The sequence below is a fragment of the Leptidea sinapis genome, chromosome 40, assembly GCF_905404315.1.
Source record: "Leptidea sinapis chromosome 40, ilLepSina1.1, whole genome shotgun sequence".
Taxonomy (NCBI): Eukaryota; Metazoa; Arthropoda; class Insecta; order Lepidoptera; family Pieridae; genus Leptidea; species Leptidea sinapis.
Window position 1 is genome coordinate 2,306,495 of NC_066304.1, and position 26,047 is coordinate 2,332,541.

Genomic DNA, 26,047 nt, shown 5'->3' on the forward strand with positions numbered 1-26,047 from the left:
ATAATATCGCGCACTCGGTTGTTTATCGTCATCGTCAATATACATCACATACCAGTCTATGAAGCGATTAGCTCAGAGGTACCACGCGCCAGACACTCATATTTTTGATAATTCCCACTATATCTTTATAAACATCAGAATAAGTCTAAGTGTTATTCTAATGTGTAAGCTATACCTATTATTGTAAGATTTCATTACATTCCATTCAGTAGTTTTTGCGTGAAGAAGTAACAAACAAACACACACTCACAAACTTTCGCATTTATAATTGACCCTATGTATATTTGAATCTTGTCCATATTTTAGTAAGTTGGTATACGAGTAATACATTTATTCGTTTTTAAGTCTTTTAAAATATTTTCACTGTGTTCATTTAATTTATAGCATAAGTTGTGAGTTGTGACGTATTATTAAGTGTTATTAGCATTAGTTGTTAACCTTTGTGGTTTTTTTAGATGCTAATTTGACCTAGTTTTATATCGGTATACGTAATATGATAAATAAAAAAAAAACATATTTATGCGTAATTAGTGCCCGGCTGTACGAATTACATCACCACAAGGCAAGTTTTCAATAAAAGATTTGGTATTATTAATTTGTCATTATTTTTGAATTTATCCTTCAAGAGAATCTCCGACACCAACAAGTTTTGCGTACAAGTCTGGAATTCTCGTGCAAATCTTAAATTTTTTTATATACTGTATTAATATTATTTGAGTTTAAGTACTCAACGAAACAAATCTTATAACTATATTTACAATACTGTGACTATATAAAATTAAAACTATCATTACGAACAACGAAGGAAGCGTACCAAGAATACTGGCAGCATTTCCGCGTTGGATAGGTAGGCTGATCCGTTGACCGAAATAGCTGACAGCGCTTGGGTTTGCAGTAGCCTTATTGAGGCGCGAATATAGTACTTTGTACAGTCTCCGCTCCTCTGGGCCCCACGGGCCCAGTGTCTCGATGGTAAACGGCACAAAGATGTAAGTATGACTCACTGAGATCGACATTTGCGACGCTTGCTGTCTTCGCCAGTTAAAGCAGCAGCCCCAGCACCAACTGAAATATTTTACAAATATTTTCAATATATTTTGCGTCATTGGTTTACAGATATTGTTAACATGCTTTAGTTATTATTACCTGCATAGAGGGATTGGATAACTAACTAACTAAACTTATCATATTTACAAAACAATAGTAGATAATTAAATATAAATATGGAAACTTTTAAGTACCCTTCATTAATTTAAATTATTTCATAAGTTATAATTGTAGGTCTCCCAAATATTAACATATAAAAATAAAATAAAATTAATTAATTAATTATTGAATCAATATATACATACATACACACGCAGTCCTTCATTCTATTAAATAAATACTAACCTCTGCCTTCCCCGTACCCCCTGCGGTTCAGTTGTAAAATCCCCGCACCACGGAACGTGCTGTGCTCAAACAAGATATTACAAATTATTGTCATTGCTTACCTATATAATGTATATATTAATCGAAGAGACTAATTAAACTATTTGGAGTGTGTGTAACCAGAATTAATCTTTAAAGTAAGGTGCTGTGTTAAGAAGAAACGAGAACCTAGCATACCTATGGAAGTAGTCTCACTGCAAGTGAGTCCCCTATGTTCCCTTTAAAATATGTAAATCACCAGGCATTCATTTATTTTAATGATATGGTTATTGAGTAGCAGTTTCACCTTAATTGGACGTATGTTATGCTAGAAGCGTTAGTGGATAGATATAGGTTCGTCCACCGCCTGTTTGTCTATGTGTTATTGGTCTTTGAATTCAAATTTACGTTTAATGCTTCATAAGATCGGCACTGCTCTTGTGAATCCTTAGTTGTTACATGAGAGTTATGTCCGTGAAGATCACCTACCAAGTGTCAGCTTTGGATCAACTGCACTAAAAGTGCACGAAGCAGCATCAGATTATAGTATAATAATGCATTCCGCACTCTGATGAGACTGCCCAAATATTGCATCGGTCATGTTTGCCGACGCCAGAGTCCCCGATTATTTCGCAGAGTTGCGGCTTTTTGGTCTCGCATTTGCGAATTCGAAAGCGAAATTCTCAGTGTATTTTCTGAGCGCCCGGAGAATCTTAAACTACAAATACTGGCTTTTTGCTACTTCTCATATATATGTAGCACAACCGCCATCTGTCTGTCAAACTATGTGCCCTGACCACTGCCACTTCAGTTTCACAACCAGCTGGGCTATGTCGCTGACTTTGGTTCTTTTACGGATCTCCTCATTTCTGATTCGATCTCGCAAGTAAACTACTAGCATAGTCCTCTAGATTGCCCTGTGACTGACAATGGCCTTCCTCGATAAGGACCACGTCTGCGTTCCGTATGTCATCACTGGCAACACACACTGGGCGGCGTGTATATAATATATTAAAAAAATAATCCATGTGAATAATTCCTATTTTCCAGTAGTCAAATTAATTACTATCATACATTGAATTTTGAGTTTGTCAATTTTGTTCAGGCAAATTGATCCTGAAACTAAATACTCGTATAACATTAACTAATCTATTTAAACATTGTATAGCACTGTTAATCGGACACTCAGGATTATTCTTAAACACGTAATCTTGTCATGAAAGCTCAAGATAAAGATGCTTACGTTAATCTTTAATAATAATACAAACGTAATCAGGTGAGTAATTATCATGTTACTAGACATTATCTTGTGTTTTTCTACTGCTATTATCTACTGCATAAATTAAGATACAAGTGGGAGTATACTTAGATGATAGCAATTGGTTTGCAAAAACTAATTCTAATGTCTAAGACTATTATAATTTAAAAAAAAAAGGCGAGCGTATCACACCATTGAGAATGTGATTGTTTATCCAGCCAAAATTACTAAAGGAAATGAAGAAAGAGTATAGGTTAAAGTTATTAAATAATGCAAATCTAAAAAACACATAAATACAGCCAATAAAATTAAAAAGGTCGTATTTCAACACCAATAAATCTTTAAAACTCGTTAATCTAACTTTACTGAGTATTTCTCGGCGTCTGGCTCCAACTGCCTTCAACAGAATCTCCTATCTCTCCAACACCAATTTAAATAATAATAAAGTTCTGTAGTGTCTTCGAGATAATCGGATTATTATGCTATAAACAATTTTTGAAGTGAACACTTGTGAAAACTTCTTTAGCCGCTATAGCACTCTTCATGGGATGGGTATAAAATTGTAAACTTGCGTCAGGACACGTTGCCTGATCGAAAATACGTAAGACATTCGTTGAAATTTTGGATGAAATTTATACTTCTAACTGATTATAGTTAAACTATTTCATCATAATGATCAAACGGTCATTGGACCAGTGGTTGAATCATTGTGATTACGAAGTTGAAACACCGCGAGGTCGAGGGATCGAATCACTGTTATGAAATGTGTTTACAGTAATGTGTAAGCATTACTTTTTTTCGGTCTGAAGGGCGTCGTAGCTAGTGAAATTACTGGGCAAATGAGACTTAACATCTTATGTCTCAAGGTTACGAGCGCAATTGTAGTGCCTCTCAGAATTTTCGGGTTTTTCAAGAATCCTGAGCGGAACTGCATTGTAGTAGGCAGGGCGTATTAATTACTATCAAATTAACATCCTGCTTGTCTCGTCACTTATTTGCATTAAAAAAAATTGGTGACGTCATGATAAATATTTAGTTGTTTTTTATAGATATTAGTAATTGTATGTAGGTATAGAATTTAAGGCGTAGACTAAGATAATGCATCGAGGTCAAACCTGTGTGGCTTATACAATGTATATAATTTGTTCATATTTTGTATTTGTATTAATTTTAAAAAAAATATAAAAATATATATATAAGTAAATCTTTTAAATGGTAGCAAACTAAAAGTAACGTAGAATAAAACTAAATCTTATAAAATTAAGTAAGTAACCTAATTTAAATATAAAATTTTTTCGAGAATCGATTTATATAACGTTTGTACTTTAATACTCAGTGACCGCATGTAAATAAATACGTAAATTTTAAATAAAGTAAGTCATGTATAGAAAAACGTGTGTGTGTACTTATGTATTCACGGTTATACTTCTTTGGCCTAACAAAGCAAAAATCCTTAAAATTATTTAGTCCTCGTGCTATTCTACGATTGTAGAAAGAACAATATTGTAAAAATCTTGCAACGATGGCGTTGAAAATTAATTATAAAATAACGAATACGGCTGTACGGACTTGAACCCGTTGCCTATCTACCTAATAATGACGAAGAAACCAAAAACAAAATAACGAATGTCGCAAACGTGAAAAATTTTAGGAACCAACTTCACGCTGTTACTTATGTGTTACAGTGATGCGCGCGCATGTAAAAATTTCACTCCCATCATGTTTTCATAACTCGCCTAAAGAAGTTTAACTTCAATAATACACACGGATTCAATAGTATTACTCGCTTTGAAGATAACGAGTTAATTTAGCTAACCAAGAGCCGATGTTCCAGCTTTTTGAACTCAATCTGCATCATAATGAGGTGACATCTAAAACTTTGCCTCAAGTTTATTGGCAGTGAGAAAGTTAATAATAATATTACTACTTTAGAATTTTTGATGATAAGTTTCTAGTTTATAACTAGAGCATTATCAGAAACAAGGGTAACTTTATCGGGAAAATACGTTCCAAAAGTAAAGTGTACTATGTATTAGGGAAGAGCGCTCAGCGTGATTGTTTGTAATACGAATTATGGCGGGCTGTAGTCAACTCACAATGCTAAGAGCCGGTTGTTTCCTCTCGCTATTACCTACCTGCTCTTCAAAATCATAGAGAGCATAATTAACCGCCAGCTCTTGAAGGTCACCAGATGATCAACGACTGACAGTACAGCTTTCGTGATGGTCGGTCGGCAGGTGATCTTCTGGTATACCTGATACATAGATGGGCGGCGGCTATCGAAAGCAAGGGGGAAGGCCTGACAGTTAGCCTGGATACAGCGAAGGCCTTTGATCGTGTATGGCATAAGGTGCTTCTCTCAAAACTTCCATCATTTGGGCTTCCCTAGAGTTTATGCAAGTGGACCTCCAGCTTCCTCACTGTGTGCAGCATTCAAGTCGTTGTCGATTGTTATTGCTCGAACCCGAGGTCCGTGAACGCTGGAGTGCCCCAAGCCTGTGTGCTATCTCCCGCACTGTTTATTCTGCATATTAATGATATATTGGACAACTCCAACATACATTGCTATGCAGACGAAAACAGTGGTGATGCCGTATCCACGGGCCATGCAGGTCTCTCTCGGGAAATCGCCGACCAGTGCCGGGAGAAACCTGTGTCTTCTATCGAGTGCTCTCTCGAGAAGGTCGCGAAATGGGATAAATTGAACAATTTCCAATTATTCCCCCAGAATACTCAATTTTGCGAATTTACCACAAAAAAAAAACATATGTCGTATCACCGCTCTTTGACAACACTTCCCTTAAAGCCTCGCCTAGTATCGGAATAGTGGGTCTCGAAATCTCGAGCGATTGCCAATTCCGAGGTCATCTGGGCAAAGCCAAATTGGCTTCATTCTAGCGCTCTAATAAGCGCAGCCACATATGGAGTATTGCTGTCATCTCTGTTCTGGCGCACCCCAGTATCAATCGATCCATTTTATCGCGTGCAACGCAGAGCAGTTCAAATTGTTGGGGCCTCAGAGCTCTGTGAACGGCTGGCTCACTTGGCGTTGTGTAGAGGCGTCGCTTCATTGTGGGTCGTCTACTGTATTTATCACGGGGAGTGTACCGAACAGCTGCTTCACCTGATTCCTGCCAGCAAATTCCACCTTAGCACGACTTGCCACAAATTAGGATATTATCATCCTCACCATCTGGATGTGTGGTGGTCCTCCACATTGCGGTTTTCAAGGAGCTTTTTTCTACGTCCTTGTGCGGTGTTTCCGGGACTATACGACATACCCTTCAAGAAAAGCACCTTCACCTTCCTTAAAGGCCGGCAGCACTCCTGTGATTCCCCTGGTGTTGCAAGAGAATGTGGGTGGCACAGTTCACTTAACACCAGTTTATCCGTACACTCGTTTGTCCTGCTTTTTATATTTAATGATTACAAAATACCATAACGGTTATTTAAAGTTAAAAATATTTCTCATAATATTAACTAGAAATTACACTTTAGGTTCAATAGTTGCTTACTAACTAGCATGATAACTAACTAACGACTAAGTTAGATTAGACTAACCTTATTATTTCGTTTACATCCTTAAAGGAGAACGTAACATTTATAACTATATATACAATAATCAACAACACCTGTACAATATTTTATTGCGAGACAACAAATTGTACCCTTCAGTACAATTATTGCTATTTCACAGGTTACAGATAATTATATCTGAGAGAAATGTGAAGCACGTGTTACGACTTAGTCGTAGGAAAGGAGAGAATTTATAGTATTCACTGCCTGAATTTTTTATAATATGCTTATATGTAGGAAACATGGAATTTTATCGCTCAATAATTTCCAGTACTCAGGTATTGTATCTGAGAATACATGCAATGTAGTCTATTAATTGAGTTAATTAGAAGTAACAATTTGTTTATAGGAAAACAGTTGGGTATTACTACTTTAATAAAATGGAAGTGTTACCTTAATTTGCTTCTAAAATATATTTCATTTATTTATTAATAATTATAATTTTATAAATTGTTCTTCATGCCTTATATAAATTTACAGTGTCTATCTCAAAAAAAAACAAAGAGGCACCTTTAATATATTAAATTCCTCTGGATGGCTCACTAGGAAACCCTATGCAGAGCCAACCAGTGATTACCGTCTGCTATATAATTTTACTTAATGTTAATAATGAATGAAAAAGAACTAAAACTAACAATGTTTATCTGACTTTAAAGTATACCTATCTTATAAAAAGAGACTTCACTAAATTAAATAGTACTTAATAGATAAAGCAAATAGTTATAAAAATATTCATAATCAAATATAAATATTAAGTTATATTTATTTTGAATTGATAATTTCCTCGGTTTCATCATAGCTCAATTGTAAAAGCAATTCTCCTACTGTAGATCTTACTTTTTTTATTTATTTAATTCATATAGGAAGACTAACGGCGTACAATGATTTAAAATAAAAGTCTAATAGTGACAAAAAGCCAATTTAAAGTCCTTACGGATAGTAAATTACTAGTTTAAAATAGTTACGAACACTTTCGTTAATACTGTCAACGATAACAGTAGATATCAGTATACTCTATTTAGTCAAACAATTCGTTACACAACAACTGCCTGGCCGATATTACGTTTGTGCAGAATAGATCTAAACCTAAAGCCTAAAGTTACTGCTCACTCGCCACAAGTAAGAATTTTGCCTGTATTTGAATTTATCTAAGGGTAAAGGGTAACAACTAATATAGATATAGGAATAAATATGCTAATAAAACTAAACTCTACACATAATATAATAATTTATGTATATATATTAGTAATATATTATAACTAATATGCCTTTTGTATACGTATACATATTACTTAATTAATATATACATTCTTCATTGAAGTTCAATAAAAGAAACATATTTCTCAAAATTCTTTTTGATATTTTCAAGGGCAGTTATATTACTACCTCCACTTTGAAAATAAAATGGCACACTGAAAAGCGAGAAACGGCATGGAAAAATCTTCCTTGTTAAAAGAATTACCAATAATAATATCATTAATACATTTTCATACAAAGGTAAATGCTGTTAGGAGAATTATAATTGAAATAAATAAATTTATTTAAATTATAAATAAATAAATTTATTTATATTCACTAGTGGTAATTACAATATTACATTTATAATTATGCTAATTTACAAGGGTCTTATTACTAAATGCATTACCTTTTAAGATGAATACCGCATGCTAAATTATGTGTGAAATATTTATATATAATATTATAAAGCTGCAGTGTTTGTTTGTTTGTTTGAACGCGCTATTCTGGTCCGATTTGAATAATTCTTTCAGTGTTGGGTAGTCCATTTATCGAGGAAGGCTATAGGCTATGTTTTTTTTTTTCAAAATTAGGGATCCGTAATAAAATTGTTATTTTGTAACACAAGGTGTAAAATCGAAAAACTATTTTTGCGTGCGCTGCAAAAACTATTGACAATAGAACAAAATGATGTACAGGCTATAATTTATTACTTATAAAACTATCGCGTGAATTATACTTTATATGGCAAAACAACGTTTGCCGGGTCAGCTAGTATTTATATAAAATAAGTATAAGTTATAAATAACCATCTCTGATGTAATGAAATTAGGAAGTTAACAAAATGTACCAAACAAGTCAAGATAAACGTATTAAACAAATCAAGAATACTTATTAATTATCTATTTACAATACATTTTTTAACATTTTTGCGAAACCTTGGCAACGAATCACTGAATGGGTAAGCATTTATAATCGTTTATAATTTTGCATAATCACGACACAGGTGAATTGATCCCCAAAATAGTTCTGCGAGAAGATTCTTCAAATACTTCTTAATCTTAATCTTTCTTAATTATATGTACTTGATTAAAAAAACAGAGATATTACAATTTTATTTACAAATACCTAACGTTTCAACATCGGCTCGGCATTGTCAACTATCTTTTTTGTTTATTTATTACATAATATGTATAAAGATATGTAAAGATAAAATAATATTCATTTGATGATTTGTGAAAGCGATATATTATACACTTGAAGAAACATTCGTATCAATTCTCCTTTGACTAAATATATTCATATCACTGTCGTAGACATAGGACGTAGGCTATTAGTGAACGCCAAATCCAATATGGGAGGCATGTCAGAAGCAAACAGAAGCTGTCAATGTATATTGTAAGGTTGTATCGGAAGATTAATTAAAACGTCAGTCATATCCAACTCTCAGCCTTTGATAAATCAATAGCTCTTTGATAACAGATCAGAACTATAAATACTAATCAAAGTGAAATATCACTTGACAAGAAGACAATTAATATTGTTGTTAACAGATTAACAGTACGGGTTTTGTTATCATACCTGATAAGAATAGAATAGAAACACTTTATTAAAAATAAAAACACACACCTTCAATTTACAGTATAAATTTTAAAGTAATAAATTAAATTAAATGTTACAAAAATTATTAAAATATAATCAAAAAAAATTAAATGAACTGTGCAGAGCGAGATTCCATGCTAAAAGGAGCTGACTCAGTATATTGTTGGTCAGTGCAGAAGACACCAACACAACACTGGTTTTCAGCAGCCCCTCGTGACATTTGATTCGTTTCAATTTCAATTTCTTCAGCATTTGTGGGACTTTCTTAGAATAAACGCCGGATTTTTTTTGTTATTAGTATAAAAAATTATTTGAAAAGTAAAAAGTAGGTAAGTAAAAGTTAAGTAGGTAATGTTACCTACATTGTAGTTTATAGAAAAAAAAATATAAGATTTATAATATACTAGCGGACCCGACAGACGTCCTGTACACACGTCTTAAATTTGAAAAATCGGTCCAGCCGTTAGAAGGATTTCACTAACGTACACATGAGTAGGACAATTATATATCGGCTGAATTTTGATTCTTAAGTCTATACTATTCTCAAATTCACTGGAACACACAAAAAAATCATCAAAATCAGCCCAGCCGTTTAGGAGGAGTTCACAGTCAACACACCTAAAGAAGAATTATATATATAAAGATAATATCAAAGTACTATAAATATTATTTTAAACATTATAAATAAACAGTTATAATATAATGTATAAAATAATCAATTTGTATTTGTGGCATGATAATTTAAATAATGCTATATTGACTTTTTCAGATATTGTCCATATTGAAAGTTAACTATTGATTATACCTAGTTGACAAATAATAGTGGATTTGGATGAGCATAGTTGCCATCCAATAATGTCTTCTCGATCATTCCATCGATTTGGGTAAACTTCACCCAATAATTTGTCACTTATCTTGATAAATGGATAGGTGTTCTTGAGGTTAATCTGATATTAAAATTAAAGGTAACCATATAATAAAGACTATATGATAAGATAGTAACCATATAATGAAGACTATAAGGTAATAAAGACTTGAGAGAAGTTCAAATTGACCCGAAAACCCTGACATTCAAGATTCCTTGCAGATATTGACTCCGAGCTGGTGCTGACTCTGTCTCGTTTTACATCACTACCACTCCTAACGGACCTGTATAAAGAATTATTATTACTCTACAATACTTTTTGTCATGACATTATGGGACGAGACGAGCAGGACGTTCAGCTGATGGTAATTGATACGCCCTGCCCATAACAATGCAGTACCGTTCAGGATTCTTGAAAAATCCAAATAATCTGAGCGGAACTACAATTTCGGTCAGCACCTTGAGACATAAGATGTTAAGTCTAATTTCACCAGCTACGGCGCCCTTCAGATCATAACACATTACTGCTTCACGGCAGAAATAGGCCCCATTGTGGCGCCCAAATCTAGCCGGCATCCTGTGCAAAGGGTCGCCCCACTGGTACAAACTTGCTGTAAATGTATATGATCCAAATTATACAATTATTTCAGTTTATTAATAATTTAATCTTAGTTCTTAGTTAAGGTGTTACATTGTTAAAGTTAATTTCAAATAAAATAAATTAGAAGTCATAATCTCATTTTTTGTTAATGATAAGGCTTATTGAATGTCCATTGTCTGGGTTGTAATAAAGAAGGCAGCTTATTGATATAGAACCTCTTTTTGCTCTCTGATATTTTGTTCAATACAATTTTTCATGACTTTCCAATTTTACATCTTGGGTGAAAATGTAATTCTTAAAAGCAAAGTTACTTCACAAAGGGAGAAAGAAATTTGATTTTAATGAGTTAAAACGCTACTCCAGATAAATTTTAACAGGTTACAAGCCACCCAAAGGTCGGGGTCGAGGCGTCCCCGAGTTCCAACTTAATTAACTGTTACCAAGACCATTAGCATTTAGCAGCTAATCCTGTGTTCGTCTTATTAAACATGAATCTAAGCATCCCTCATAACAGCGAGCGGGCGTGTTAATCTTTTAATTACTCAACTAAATTTAAGATAATTAATTACTCTGTTTCTGAGTTACAGCTAGGCAACTTTAGAAGTTTTAAAAAGTTGATATATTTTATGAATATTGGTTAATCTGGTTCAATCAACAATGAATAATCATCAGCTGCTGTTGCAGGATGTGAGTGAGAGTTGCAGTATGAGTTAAGGCGTGAATAAAAGGATTGATTAAAGGAGTAAGTGCGAACCTGTAATATCACAGGGGTTGCAGATGCTATGTTCGTGCGCAGATGAAATCTCAATCGTCTCTTGTCCGGGAACTGTTTCTTCACACTTCAATATAGGTACCTATATAAAAGGCATAAAGGCATAAAAGGCATTTATTTTCTCAAAATTGATTCCTTTAGAATTCTTTTTGATGTCATTTCTTATACTACTAGATACTACTACCACTTCGGAAACAAATAGCGCTCTGAGAGAGAAGAAGCGGCGCAAGAAACTCTCCCAGCATTCTTTTTTTTGCGCTCTTTTCAATAAAAATATACAATATTGTACAGTCATTTCTATCGCTATAAAATAATCACAATCTAGTCCCAGGCTGTCCGATCATTTAGATATTCAGCATTGGAGTAATAGGATTTACGACAGAGCCATTTTTTTATAAAACATTTAAATTTATTTATAGATAATGCCTCAACAGTGGCTGGGACTTTATTGTAGAAGTGTATACATTTACCCGTATAGCTATTATGTATCTTATGAAGCCTACTAGAATTAGTTACAAGCAATCCCTTATTTCTAGTGTTATAATAATGAAAATCACTATTAAGAGCAAAAAGGTGACGATTTTTGTGAACATATATTAAATTTTCATAAATGTACTGACAATGAACAGTCATAATATTTATTTCTTTAAATTTTTCTTTGAGAGACTGTCTATAACCAAGCTGATATATAGCACGAACAGCTCTCTTTTTCAGTGCAAACACTATATCAATGTAAGCAGCATGACCCCATAGTAATATACCATACGTCATGATGCTGTGAAAATAACTAAAGTACACTAATCTAGCGGTCGCAACATTCGTGTACTCTCTAATCTTTCTAACTGCATATGCCGCAGAGCTGAGTCTATCTGCTAGATGGGTAATATGTGGACCCCACTGAAGCTTTTTATCTAACGTGATACCCAAGAAGACCGTAGTGTCCACAAGTTCCAATCTCTGGTCATTTATAAGTACGATGGTTTGTACCTCCGCTGTGTTTGGTGTAATGAACCGTAAATTCTTTGTTTTTTTACTGTTTAAGTGCAGATTATTTGTCTCAAACCAACGCACTATCTTTGAGAGTGCATTGCTTACCTCGTCATCAATATCCGCACGTCGCTTCACTTTAAAAATAAGTGAAGTATCATCAGCAAACAATACAATCTCATGGCTATCATCTACCACAAACGGTAGATCGTTAATATATATAAGAAACAAGAAAGGACCGAGAATAAAACCCTGTGGAACACCTATTTCCACAGGTTTACCCGAAGACCGTTTGCCATTTACATCGACTATCTGAACTCTTTCGCTTAAATATGATTTTAACAGATATAGGGCTCTATTTTTCACTCCATAATGCTTTAGTTTTAGGAGTAAAGTTTCATGGTGGACGCAGTCAAATGCTTTTGACAAATCACAAAAAATGCCCAATGCATCCTGTGACTCTTCCCAGGCATCAAAGATGTGCTCAATGAGTCTAGTACCCGCATTAATTGTTGATAAGCCCCTAGTGAAACCAAACTGATTTTTGTTCATTAATTTACAAAAATGCATTTGTAGCTGTTGAAGCAAAAGTTTTTCAAAAATTTTAATAAAAACCGGCAGCACCGAAATAGGTCTGAAATTAGCAGGGTCAAAAGAACTGCCCGATTTAAACAAAGGTATAACTTTGCTGTATTTCATGAGGTCAGGGAACACACCCTCATCTATGCATTCATTAAATATTATTGCTAATTCAGGTGCCAAGTATGTATTTTACAATATAATTTGAATGGCCCCATAGGTCTTTTGTATTTTTTAGGTTAATTAATTTGAAGATTTTTATTATATCGCTACCTGTAACATACTTAAATTTCAAATCTGTGGAAGATACTCGTACGTGTAATTTAAGCATATCATATGCTGCTTTTGGCGAAGAGTTAAGGTCTTTGGTCGTGACAATCGGGATTTCGGAGAAGTATTTATCAAATTCATTTGCAATTTCTATTTTCGAATTTATAACGCGATTATTATTATTTAAACAGATAGAGGTGTTACGGCAATTCGATCTACCAGTTTCATTGTTAGTTACACTCCAAGTCGCTTTTACTTTATTATTACTGTTTTTAATTTTATCTGCAATGAAACGTGTTTTCGCTTCATGACAAACTACTTTAAAGAGCTTGGAGTATTTTTTACATATATTTTAAATTCTTCACAATTATAGTAATGTTTCTCATAATAAAGGTCATATAAGCGTTTACGACTTTTGTGGATCCCCATTGTTGCCCAATCATTAAAACTATGTTTGTTGTTTACTGTCATCGTTACTGGAGTAAAAATCCTGTCAAATTCCTCACAGAAGGAATTGAAGACTAAGTTATAGTGAAAATTAGCAGTTTCACCACAGTGTAAAAATGGTATAGTATTTACCAAATTATTTCTAAACCTCTCAAGACGGCCACGACCCGTAACTGGTATAATCGTCAGCTTTTTTGGTCTAACATTATCCAATCTTGTATTTACTTTTATAAGTTGCCCACTATGGTCGGACTGAAGATTATTAATTATGAGTTTACTAGTAATAGTAACATCTGTAAAAATATTATCTAAACAGGTTGCTGTTGTAGAAGTGATTCTAGTAGGTTCCCAAAATACATTGAACAAATTAAAATTTTGAAATAAATTTTTAAGGCTAGTACAATTGGCCGAAGGTTCAAGGAAGTTTATATTGAAATCTCCACACACTATAATTGACTTGCTAGTTTTGCTTAATTTTGATAGTACCTCCTCCATTCTATGTTGGAATAGTTCATATGATGCAGTGGGGGGCGGTATACACTTACAATAATAAATTGCTCCAGTTCTATACAAGCTATCTCAATTAGTTGTTCTATAGAGAGATTAACAATATCTCTTCTATTTTTACATTTTAATTTATTATTAATAATAATTAGGGAACCTCCATGTATTGCCCTACTTCTACAAAACGAACTGACTACTTTATGTTCTCTAAAACTAAACTGGAGCTGATGACTCTTACGCCAATGTTCTGTAATACATAATATTTCTATATTACAGCAGCTCAAAAACAGTTCAATTTCTAATTCCTTACTTGAGATACCTTGTATATTCTGGTGAACAATATTTATGAACTTTATAATATGATTATCTATAGCAGTAACATTTATATTTGGTGAATATTGCCTATTTTGTATGATATTGCAAGAGTTGTCCTCCCTTGTCAAATAACTTAATTTAAATTAATTGAAGAAAAATATTCATTGTTATATTTTTGTACATTAGTACTAATACATTCCCCAATAGAGGCTTGTATGTCGATTATTTTACAATTTTGCCCAATAGAGGCATGTTTATTAAATAATACTACTAAATAATACTACTACTATATTAGTCGAATCTCTACTACTATAATCTCATACAATCATTAGTTAATACAGTGATGTGGCGAGTTTAACTACGCGGTCGATGATGAGTTGATTAGCGGTGCCGTGCGATTCACGAATCACTTGCGTTTATAGCGGTGGCTGGAAGGTAACTGGTATTTACTATTAGTTAATATACAGATATAATTTTGTAAAATGATTACTACATAAATAAGAAAAAAAAATATTTATCTGATTATTAGCGTGATAATAACATCTGAACTTCAGGAACTGGTATTGTAATTTGAATTATTTTATTTATGAAAAAAAGGGACGAGACGAACAAGATGTTCAACTGATGGTTATTGATATGCCCTGCCCATTACAATGCCGTGCCGCTCAGGATTCTCGAAAAACCCCAAAAGTTCAGAGCGGCACAACAACTGCGCTCGTCACCTTGAGACATAAGATGTCTCATTTGCCCAGTAATTTCACTAGCTACGACACCCTTCAGACCGAAACACAGTAATGCTCATTACTGCTTCACGGCAGAAATAGGCGCCGTTGAGGTACCCATAATCTAGCTGGCATCCTGTGCTGTCCTGGGCAGGAGCCTTCCACTGGCAAAACTGTAGCTGGTGTATATATTATACAAGTGGTTATATATTATATAAATAGTTCTTTCAGTATTATCAACAGATTTAAAAAAATAACTGTAATTACATTCTAAAGTGTAACGTCGTCTGCTACCTCAGCACTCCAACATAATTCCAGATTGGTCATAAAAAGTAAAATTTATCATTTTTATGATAAATTTACTAGTGGCTTAATGGTACCATCTTTAGTTCATTCGCATATTACACTGAAATAATGTATGAGGAATGTGATGCACGTGTTATGACTTGGTCGTAGTACAAGTAGCTGGCTGTAGCATGGAGTGAATTCTTTATGATATTGTTATGTATGTGTCGGGAACATAGAATTTTATTACATGATACTTTATAGCCAGCGTTGCTTAGGAACGAATAATTGTTTCTTCTTTTAGGATACGGGTAGGTAAAATTAGGATAAATTTGTATATGATTTATTATCTTAAGCTTTTACTATTAAGGCTGGGGACCGAGCCAATGGCTAAGTGGAATCGAGCGGAGCTAGGTTACCTCTCTCGTACAAGATTGCCATAGTGTTAATTCAGAATAAGAAGCATTTTTAATTTATTACACAAACATGATACAATTTTATTTACAAAACTCATGACATGTTAAATAGTATTAGTTTTATCGAAATTGAATGATATGATTAACTTGGCTCCAACTGTAAAAGTTAGGGGTACATTGGTGATTTTTTCGCATTGTCTATAAAAATATGAATGTAAAGAAAAAATGAACATTCTTCTCGTATTCTGTTGATATATAATTATTTTTTTGTGAAAATTTAAGCTTCATTTAAACCGTCTACAAATTTGTTACTTGTACATAATATATGTCTGTACTTTACGTGTACGGAAATCGGATCTTACGACTTGGATAAAATTTACTACACGAGTGTTTTAGATGACAAACAAAATTTTAACCCAGTCTTGAAAACGAATAATGAAGCCTCTATCACCCAGGGGTAATAGAGGCTTCTTTTGAGCAATGCACAAAAACTAACACAAAGTGTCATACAAATTGCAAGTGTAGGACGTAGCTTGTCACGCACGCTAAACAAATAATATTCCTGACTTGTTTTTATCGGTTGTCATACAGCAAGTGACTCTACATAGCGTATAAATTTTCTAAGATTACAAGGACATATTTCATGGTTACATCATATAACATCTACCTACACCAAATATACAATAGGTAGTCAAATATTAACACAAGATTTTAAAGAAGAATCAAAAATTAAAGGAATGTAAAGTGATTACATTCTAAGTGCAGAGTGCAGACGACTTAAATTGCTGAGCAATACGAAGCTACTTCAATTTTGTGTAGATTTACAAGTTCTCCAACTTTATAAACTTTGGTACTATTAACTTTGAAGACAGTTACAGACCTCTATAGTTAGAATTAGCCAATATACTACTCTGTGTAACAACTTCCTAGTTGGAGTTTGATTTTCTCGATTATATTGTGTAAGACCGATATATCTTTAAGATTCATTGTTTTCGTTGAGATATTTATAACCTTGCGAAAATGTTATATTAAATTATGTTATACGCATAAACTTATCTGAATTCGAAAAATACGAATTCTTTGCGAGTACAATAAGTTTAACAACACCAATTCAGAACTTCATGTATTCGGTAGTGGGTTGGTCAGATTCAAAGTAAGTGTTGTTAAACACTTAAAAGGCATTTATTTTCTCAAAATTGATTCCTTTAGAATTCTTTTTGATGTCAGTTCTAATAACTACTGGACACTACTACCGCTTCGGAAACAAATAGCGCTCTGAGAGAGAAGAAGCGGCACAAGAAACTCTCCCAGCATTCTTTTTTTGCGCTCTTTTCAATAAAAATATACAATATTGTACAGTCATTTCTATCGCTTTAAAATAATCACAATCTAGTCCCAGGCTGTCCGATCATTTAGATATGTAATCTGTTAGAGTAATAGGATGTACGACAGAGCCATTTTTTTTTATAAAACATTTAAATTCATTTGTAGATAATGCCTGAACAGTGACTGGGACTTTATTATAGAAGTGTATACATTTACCCTTAAAGCTATTATGTATCTTATGAAGCCTACTAGAATTAGTTACAAGCAATCTCTTATTTCTAGTGTTATAATAATTAGCTGGTACTCAATCTGCATTAGTCAAATAAGTAGTTTTTCTTTTTTTTTCGTTTCCATTAAAAATTAATTTCAATTTATAAGTTAAATTTATAATTTGTACTTTCATTTCCGATTTTGGTTTTATTGTAGCCATATTATTAATTCTGTTTTTCTGAAGTAATTAGGGAGTATTTTTTGTTTGTAATTTTTATGTTCACCATAATTGTCCTATTTTATATTATAGTTACTTTAGGACTGCTGATTGTAACATAAGATTAAGAAAATTATATTGTTCATTATGTGGTGTGCTTTAATAAACAAATAAATAAACTTAGTATCTAGTGTAATAGATAAATACTCTCCTCAATACTGCGCGCGGCGAGACTAAATTTAAAATATTGTTCATGTGTGCTAGTTATACAGATGTGTGAGTGAGTGATTGAGTGAAGTGTGTAGTACTTAGCTTTTGGTCAATCCCTATGACATATTCACGTATACAATATTTTATTATGTTACATGTTTTTCTTAAATGCTTATAATTTTAAGAAAATAGAATCTTTACTGCGTGTATAAAATGTAATATTTGGTGTTTTAGTGCATATGTTGAATGTGAACATGACGAAAGTAGTCAACTTAGTTACATAAAATAATATATATGGCAAAACAACGTTTGCCGAAACAGATACTTTAGAGTATACATATTTGTGGGTTAATAATTTATATAATTTACCACGAAGATACGCGAAATTTGCTATATAATGAATAGAAGTAAAACTCAATAAAAACAAAACAATTTTGATTTTCAGTATTTTTAACAAAATCACGAGGGCTGTAATGGTAAACAAACATCATTTTTCATTAGGCATTTCGTGTTTATCCAATATTTTCTACATTTTGGATATAACAAAAATTTCTGCTATGTTTTTAGTCTTTGTACAAATGTATTGTTTAAATTATCATAAACATTATATCAGAAAATGTGTTCGTAATTCTGTTTTTTTTCTTTAGTAGTTCTCATACCTGGTACGTGGTATACTTTTTAATTCTATTTTATGTACTTTTCATGAATATTGTTTAAAACTAGTGTATATATATGTGATAGTAGTGATTATCTTCATAAACCTTACCTACATAATTTATACATTAATAAAAGGAGGATACTTCAAATTTCTCTTTAAGAACTTTATAAAAACCTAATTTAAACAATTTGTTGTTTTTTGTAAGTGACATGCCTCACTGCTGGGATTAATTACACAAATTAAATTTATAAACAACATTTATGAACGATGCGGAACTCGAACCTGCGACCTCTCGCGTACCGTGCAAGCGCTCTTCGACTGAGCCAACCGTTTGAGTGACGTCACATTCACGAATTGATATGTCTTTTTTCAACTCTGAGGTAGTGGATTCATCTACAATCTACAGGATCTACTTTACAGACAATAACCTGCTCAAGCCCAATATTTGCATATTCGCAATTTAACTTGAGATGTCGCTCTTTCAAATCCAAGCAATTTATTATTTTTTGAAGTGGGATTAATTACAATTTGGCTTAGTGGAGGAGCGCTCGCACGGAACGCAAGAGGTCGTCGTGGGTTCGAGTCCCGCATCGTTCATAAATTTTCTTTTCAAATTTAATTTGTGTAACCTAAATTAACTTAACTAAAAGTAATTTCCAAATTCAATGTGCTTAGTGCCGTGGCGTAACTCTTACACAGTGCCAGGTAAGTACGGGCCAGCCTTACCGAGGATTAGTCGGATTAAATTACTTAAGTCAGGAGTTAAACAATTTCAAGGAGACACGAATATTCTGTTTGAAGAGAAATAACTTGTTTTCGATTCTCAAGCCAATATTTTTTGCTCGTTAAGACCAGCAAGAAATATTCGCTAATTAACATTTCTCGCTTTTTCATCAGCTGTAGACTTAGTCTGGCCATAAAAACTGTTATAATAAAAAATAAACAAAATATCACATTTGAATTTGGAATATGACATTTTTATTGATTGTTCATTGAGTTTTCTCATTTTGGCACCAATACATTGTACAATATTTTGAGATTATAAAATGGAGTGGGGTGATAAAGAGAAGTGAATCGCTGTGATTATGCAATCATCTAGATAAAGTAGGTATGGAGCAAAATGCAATTTTTAAAACTCTCCATAACCTTGGTATTAGTAAAATGTTTGTGTACCGGGCTATTAATAGGTACAATGAGACCTCCTCTGTTTGTGACGAATATATCTGGCTGTCCACGTAGTGTTCGTACAAAAAAGGTGGTCAAAGCAGTAAGCGAAAGAATTCGAAGAAATCCTGTCCTATAGCAAAAGATTTTATCTCGGGAGATGAAGATAGCACCTAGTAGCATGTCGCATATTTTAAAAGATGACTTAGGTGCGTATAAGAGACGTACTGGTCATTTCTTAACTGTCAATTAAAAAAGAAAATAGCGTGGTAAAATCGAAACAACTACTGACGCGGTACGCAAAGGGAGGACACAAAAATTATTCCTCCGGTGATGTAAGAGAGTACAATCGGTGATGAGCACTTATCATCAGGCATGCTCGACTGACATTCGTTAGTCCCTCTCCTATTATTATTAAATGCAATGGTTAATAGATGCACAACCATGCACTTCATAACATTTTCGATACTAAAAACATCAATTTTCCCCAATATTCAGGATGGTCGGGGGTGATCGCTATAACATGGTATCATACCACGCACACAAAGATACGTGTACAGATAGAATAGCACGCAAACACGTCTATGGCAATTGAACTGTCTGTGACGCATCGATTTACGGCCATTCCCAATACACTATCTACAGATAGAGATAAATTACTACCTTCTACTGTCAGTAATTAGCTGTCAATAATCTGAAGCTGACCCAATATACCCGATAAGTCATTCATTGGGACGCTTGAATTGCAATTTCCATACAAACTTTAGGTATATCGCTGGTAAGCTATACGTCGTCCCATTGAAAGACAGCGTGTACGGATAAAATGATTTACCGTAGATAAGTTTATTGGGACAGAAAAGTCAATGATACTTACGATTTTTTATCTCAAGTAGGCCACAACCAGAGATAGACTGAATATTGGGAATGGGTGTTAATGACGAAGGTCAATCTAGATATGTATATAATCTAAGTTCATAAATAATAATTATTAAGTTTCTCTACAACGGTAAGGCTATTTGTGCCGAGTTATTTATTCCTACATTAAATAAATATGAGGAAAATCGTTGCCGGATGTTATATTACAAGTTTACGGGTTTGTGCATAATATTGATGACTACGGCGTCGATTTATTAAATTGTAAGACAGGCAATAACCGCTATAGAACTTGCAACAATATAGAAAAAGGCTTAACTTTTCATGAATTACTTACATTTTATTTAAATATAAGATGCGATATTATAAAGTTGGTACGCGATTTCTTTTGACAGATATCCAATATAGCCTGCAGCTGGGGTTGGAGACTGCCCCCCCGGCAGTGGAGGGGGAGGTAGTAGTGGCGAACTACCCTGCCCGGAAATACGGAACACAAATCAAGCGAGAAAAATGAAAGAAAAGTTAGAGAAAGTGGTCGTTCGATCGACAAGAGCTTCCTTTTGAAATATAATAACATGATATTTTCGTGATAAATGTTCAAAAGAATATTGTTTTAAAATCACATTATTCGCCTTACCTACAGATTCTCTTCACATATGATTTATAAAACGGACACTTAAGGATATCGCGTTATTAAAAAAACACATTTTGAGGTTATAATTGAGCAGTCAATAACACATTAATGATACAATATTATGATATTTTTTTTATCATAATATTAGATTAGATTAAAATAAGAAACGAGACGAACAGGACGTTAGCTGATGGTAATTGATACGCCCTACTATACGGGCGTATTCATTCTGCATTGATCACATTGCAGTGCCGCTCAGGATTCTTGAAAACCTCAAAAATTCTGAGTGGCACTACAATAGCGCTCGGGCTGGGCTACTGGGCAAATCAGACGTAATTTCATTAACCACGGCACTCTTCGGAACGAAACACAGTAATGTTTACACATTACTGCTTCACGGCAGAAATAGGCACCGTTGTGTTACCCATAATCTAGCCGGCTTTCTGTGCAAAGGAGCCTCCTACATATATACATATATATTGACTAACAAGGCAATCAACTACCTAATAGTATTAGTACCAACCCCAGAAATCAATTTCCGTTTGAATAGTCGAGTTTTAAGTAGGTATAAATAAATACAGAACTACTGTTACGCTGAGAACAAACAACAACACAACTGAAGGTAGAGAGCTAGTACCAGTGACAGCACAGACTAATAAGAATGACAGAAAGAGACTGACATTAATATTTTTTAATCGTTTTAGTTCAATAGAATTAAAAATAAACGGTATAATATCGATTTAAGTAATTGTGATTTTTCATATAATCAGTTTGAGATTGCTAAGAAACAACATGTAAAAATTAGGATGTTAGCAAACCAAATCGACTATTATGATTGTATGTAGTCTATGGATCAAATATCTCGGCTATCATTATAATTAGTCAGGTGCAATTCTTTTTAAATACTGGTTTTGATTCACAAGTGTCCGTTTGATACAAATATTTGCTACGATTAGAATAAAATATTTAAATAATTATGGTGGAAGTTCCATGTTCATCGGTTCTGGAGCGGATTTCGACATTTTCCTTTCTTATGAGTTTTCTTTTAGCAAGTATTGCATAATATATACTATTATCTGTATACTAACAAGTAGGAACGAAATTTGTATCTACAAAATCACTCACTTGAATAATTACTTGATAAACTTTATATTTATCATCATCAAAATCATCAGCCGAAAGGCGTCCACAGCTGGACAAGGTCCTCCCCTAAAGATTTCCACAACAATCGGTCCTGCGCTGTTCTCACCCAACGTATTCCGTCGATCTTGACCAGATCGTCTGTCAATCTTGTGACTATCAACACTTCGTCTACCTGTACGTCGTCGCCATTCGAGGACTTTATATTTATAATTTAGAAATGTGGGCTTCTCAAATGTTTATTTCGATCTATAATATAGGACTTTGATAAAATTTAAAGTACGGTTATATCAAAATAACATATTTTATCTAAATATTTATGATATTTTACACGGTGCTTGTACAAGCAACCGATTTAGACACTTGTATTATGGTAAAGGGTATTAGAGTTCTGTGAAAAACAATAACCCCAATGAGCTTTAAACGAAATGTTCAATCTGATGTGTATATTGTCCCTCTGAAAACGTGCTCCTGCAAAAGTCACGTAACATCGGGAATTATAAAAATGTAACTTACAGTTACAAGTAAACGCGGTTTATCATTATCCTTAAAAAAGTATTTTATTTTAGTATTTATTTTATTATGATTATATGTATAAACGCAGATTGACTGAAAATAGAAATTCAGATGTTTCAGAAGCTGCAACGAATAGGTATTACCCATTAAATTATGTACATCTCAATAAGAGTTGAGTTGATGAGACTACTGAATACTTTTCTAACACCATAGAACCGCCGGCAGAGCCAAAAGAAATGTGAAATGTACTTTCCATTTCGTATGTTAAAATCGGTATTTCTTTTACAATGCGAGGTTAACGTTGGAGCAAGTCACAAAGTTTAGAAATATAAGCCAGAGTATTTCAATATTGCAAGCAATCAGAGTCTGTTAGAAAAGCCGAGTTATAAGTAGAACGAATAAAAACAGAATGACTGAGAAGTTGAGAACACACAAAACAACACAATCACGAAAATCAAGAGCGAGTGAGTAGGTAGTGGTCTATTGACTGAGTGACAGTGAAAGTACCTACTCATTAATAAGAGACAAGAGTGACAATTATTTTTAGGGTTCCGTAGCCAAATGGCAAAAAACGGAACCCTTAAAGATTCGTCATGTCTGTCTGTCTTTCCGTATGTCACAGACACTTTTTTCCGAAACTTTTATAACTATACTGTTTAAACTTGGTAATTAGATGTATTCTGCTTTAAGATTTTCACACAAAAAACTATAAATTTTTGAGGTTCCCCAAACTTGGAACTGAAACACAAAAATTTTTTTCATCAAACCCATACGTGGATAGGTCTTCAAAAATGATATTGAGGTTTCTTATATCATCTTTATCTAAACTGAATAGTTTACGCGAGAGACAAGTGGTAAAATATTGTTGACAAGTGGAGCTCACGACACTGGGAGTCCCAGTGTGATGTTAGATTACGTATACAATTAAGTTAATAAAACCAATGTGAAAATTATCTTAACTGTCATTTAACATTAATACCAAATAAGGAACACATAAAATTTATTATATTAAACATTTAAAAAGCAAAATTAATTTAGAATTATTTTAACATATATCCCCCAAGTAAAGATTATGTCTATAATTAGGTCGAGTGAACTATTACATAGTATATGAATATATTCAATTATTATAATAGATATTTAGTCTGAAGTGAAGTCGTTTCCATAATCGCTCTCTCCATTACCTGCAGTAGGGAGACTCTGTTTAATATTAACAATATCATCTACTTTATTAACGTAAGACGGTGAATAAATAGCTGTCCAATTAACTCTGTTTTCATTTAGCTGACAGGGTAATACTTATTGGATAATTAATTATCAATTCTCCCTTATACGACTCTTTAATTAATAAAAATATGATATAAATTGCTTTAGTACCATATTTACAGTACTTATAAACCTTTACCTTTTAATATTTTTATGTATGTATTATACAGACATGCGACTTGATTCCGCGTTCATATCATGTAGGTATGTTTATTCGATGCCTTTTAAGGTCGGCAGCGGTCCTGTAATTCCTCTGGTCTTAGATTATTTATACGTCTAGATAGACTATGGCAGCCTTGCAAACGTCGAAATAAATTGTGTTCTTAAATTATAATATGCTATCTAAAAACAAACTACTTTTTAAACATTAATTAGTGTAACATGTAGACACTAAGGTAATGCACCTATATCTCCAAGTCCAGCAAAAACGCAAGCGGCACGACCGTACTATACTTTTCTCGAAGCAGTTCAGGCCATTTTTGACCCCCTATACCTTCGTTGTGGATAAAATTAGAGATGGCCAAGATAATCTATTTATTTATATAAAATATACACAAAATATTTTCAAAATTGATATTATGGTCAGTATAAGATGTTGTTAGGTAAGCTAATTATGTAATAACTGAAGACAGAAGGACCCTTAAGGAAGTAGGGACTAAATAAATTGACCCATTTGGTATTACATGGATCTTACAACAGATTACGGGAAAATATCTGTGATTGTGACTTGTTTCTTTTATGGCATATTATTGTTTGGCACCCACAGGTTGTGCCTATTTTTTTTTTATGGAATAGGAGGACAACCGAGCGTACGGCTTGTCTGTTGTTAAGTGATCGCCGCCGCCTACAATCTCTTGCAGCACCAGAGGAATCACACGAGCGTTGCCGGCCTTTAAGGAAGGTGTACGCGCTTTTTTTGAAGGTACCCAAGCCGTATCGTCCCTGAAACACCGCACAAGGAAGCTCATTAGTAAGCATAAGCTTCGTAGTACGTGGAAGAAAGCTCCTTGAAAACCGCACTGTGGAGGACCGCCACACATCCAGATGGTGAGGATGATATCCTATATATATAATTTGTATGAAAGTGCAAAAGTAAATATAAGGAAATATCAAGCAGTATTGTTAATCAAAAATCGACTGAACTTTGCACATCGTCAATTTGTCCTTAAGCCAGAGAGAGATCTACGTGAAGCTTATGAAAGTGAATATTTGAAACTAGGGTAGTGTTCTTTGTGTTGTAAATAGATTAACTGGAGTGGCTCCAACGTAGTAAGGTTATTGCAGCATAAATTGCAAGAGCTGGTATTTTAGTATCTTAGTAGCAGCGGAGATTAAAAATTATTTATGCAGAAGATTACAAATTACAGAGATGCCTGCAATATAGTTTTGACATTACTGAAAATGGAAATATTTATGATGAGTTTCCAAAAAATTTAATGAAATACATGAAATATCTATCTATCTGTCTTGTAAACTTAGAAAAAGGCATAAAGGGCATTTATTTTCTCAAAATTGATTCCTTTAGAATTCTTATTGATGTGATGTCTACCACCACCACCGTTTAGGAAAGAAATGGCGATCTGAGAAAGAAGAAGCGGCGCAAGAAACTCTCACAGCATTCTTTTTTTTGCGCTCTTTTTAATAAAATATACAATGTTGTACTGTACATTGATATTGCTATAAAATAATCATATTAATCTAGTTCCAGGCTGTCCAATCACTTAGATATTCAGCTGGGGAGTAGTAGTTGGAAGGAGAAACTTAAATAAATAATAAATGAAATAAAAATATTTTATTTCGGACAGTTTATACCATCCATAGCCAATTTTGCATTAAAAAAGGTATATAACATTACTTAATTGATAAATTAATTAGATAACATTTATTAATTAAAAATTATAAATTGGAATTAAAATGTATAAATTATAAAATATTACAAATTAAAAATTAAAAATATTAAAAATTACTTTATTATAATAAAATACACC

General features: G+C 33.4%; 1 protein-coding gene and 2 long non-coding RNA genes across 3 annotated transcripts in view; 2 read left to right on the plus strand and 1 right to left on the minus strand.

The window, feature by feature from the left end:
• LOC126976347 (uncharacterized) overlaps positions 1-26,047 on the minus strand; it is a 500,519-nt gene that overhangs the window by 158,718 nt on the left and 315,754 nt on the right. The gene's annotated exons all lie outside the window — the stretch shown is intronic.
• Positions 1-26,047, plus strand: part of LOC126976348 (uncharacterized) — a 215,488-nt gene that overhangs the window by 150,440 nt on the left and 39,001 nt on the right. The gene's annotated exons all lie outside the window — the stretch shown is intronic.
• Positions 1-26,047, plus strand: part of LOC126976350 (uncharacterized) — an 89,771-nt gene that overhangs the window by 25,223 nt on the left and 38,501 nt on the right. The gene's annotated exons all lie outside the window — the stretch shown is intronic.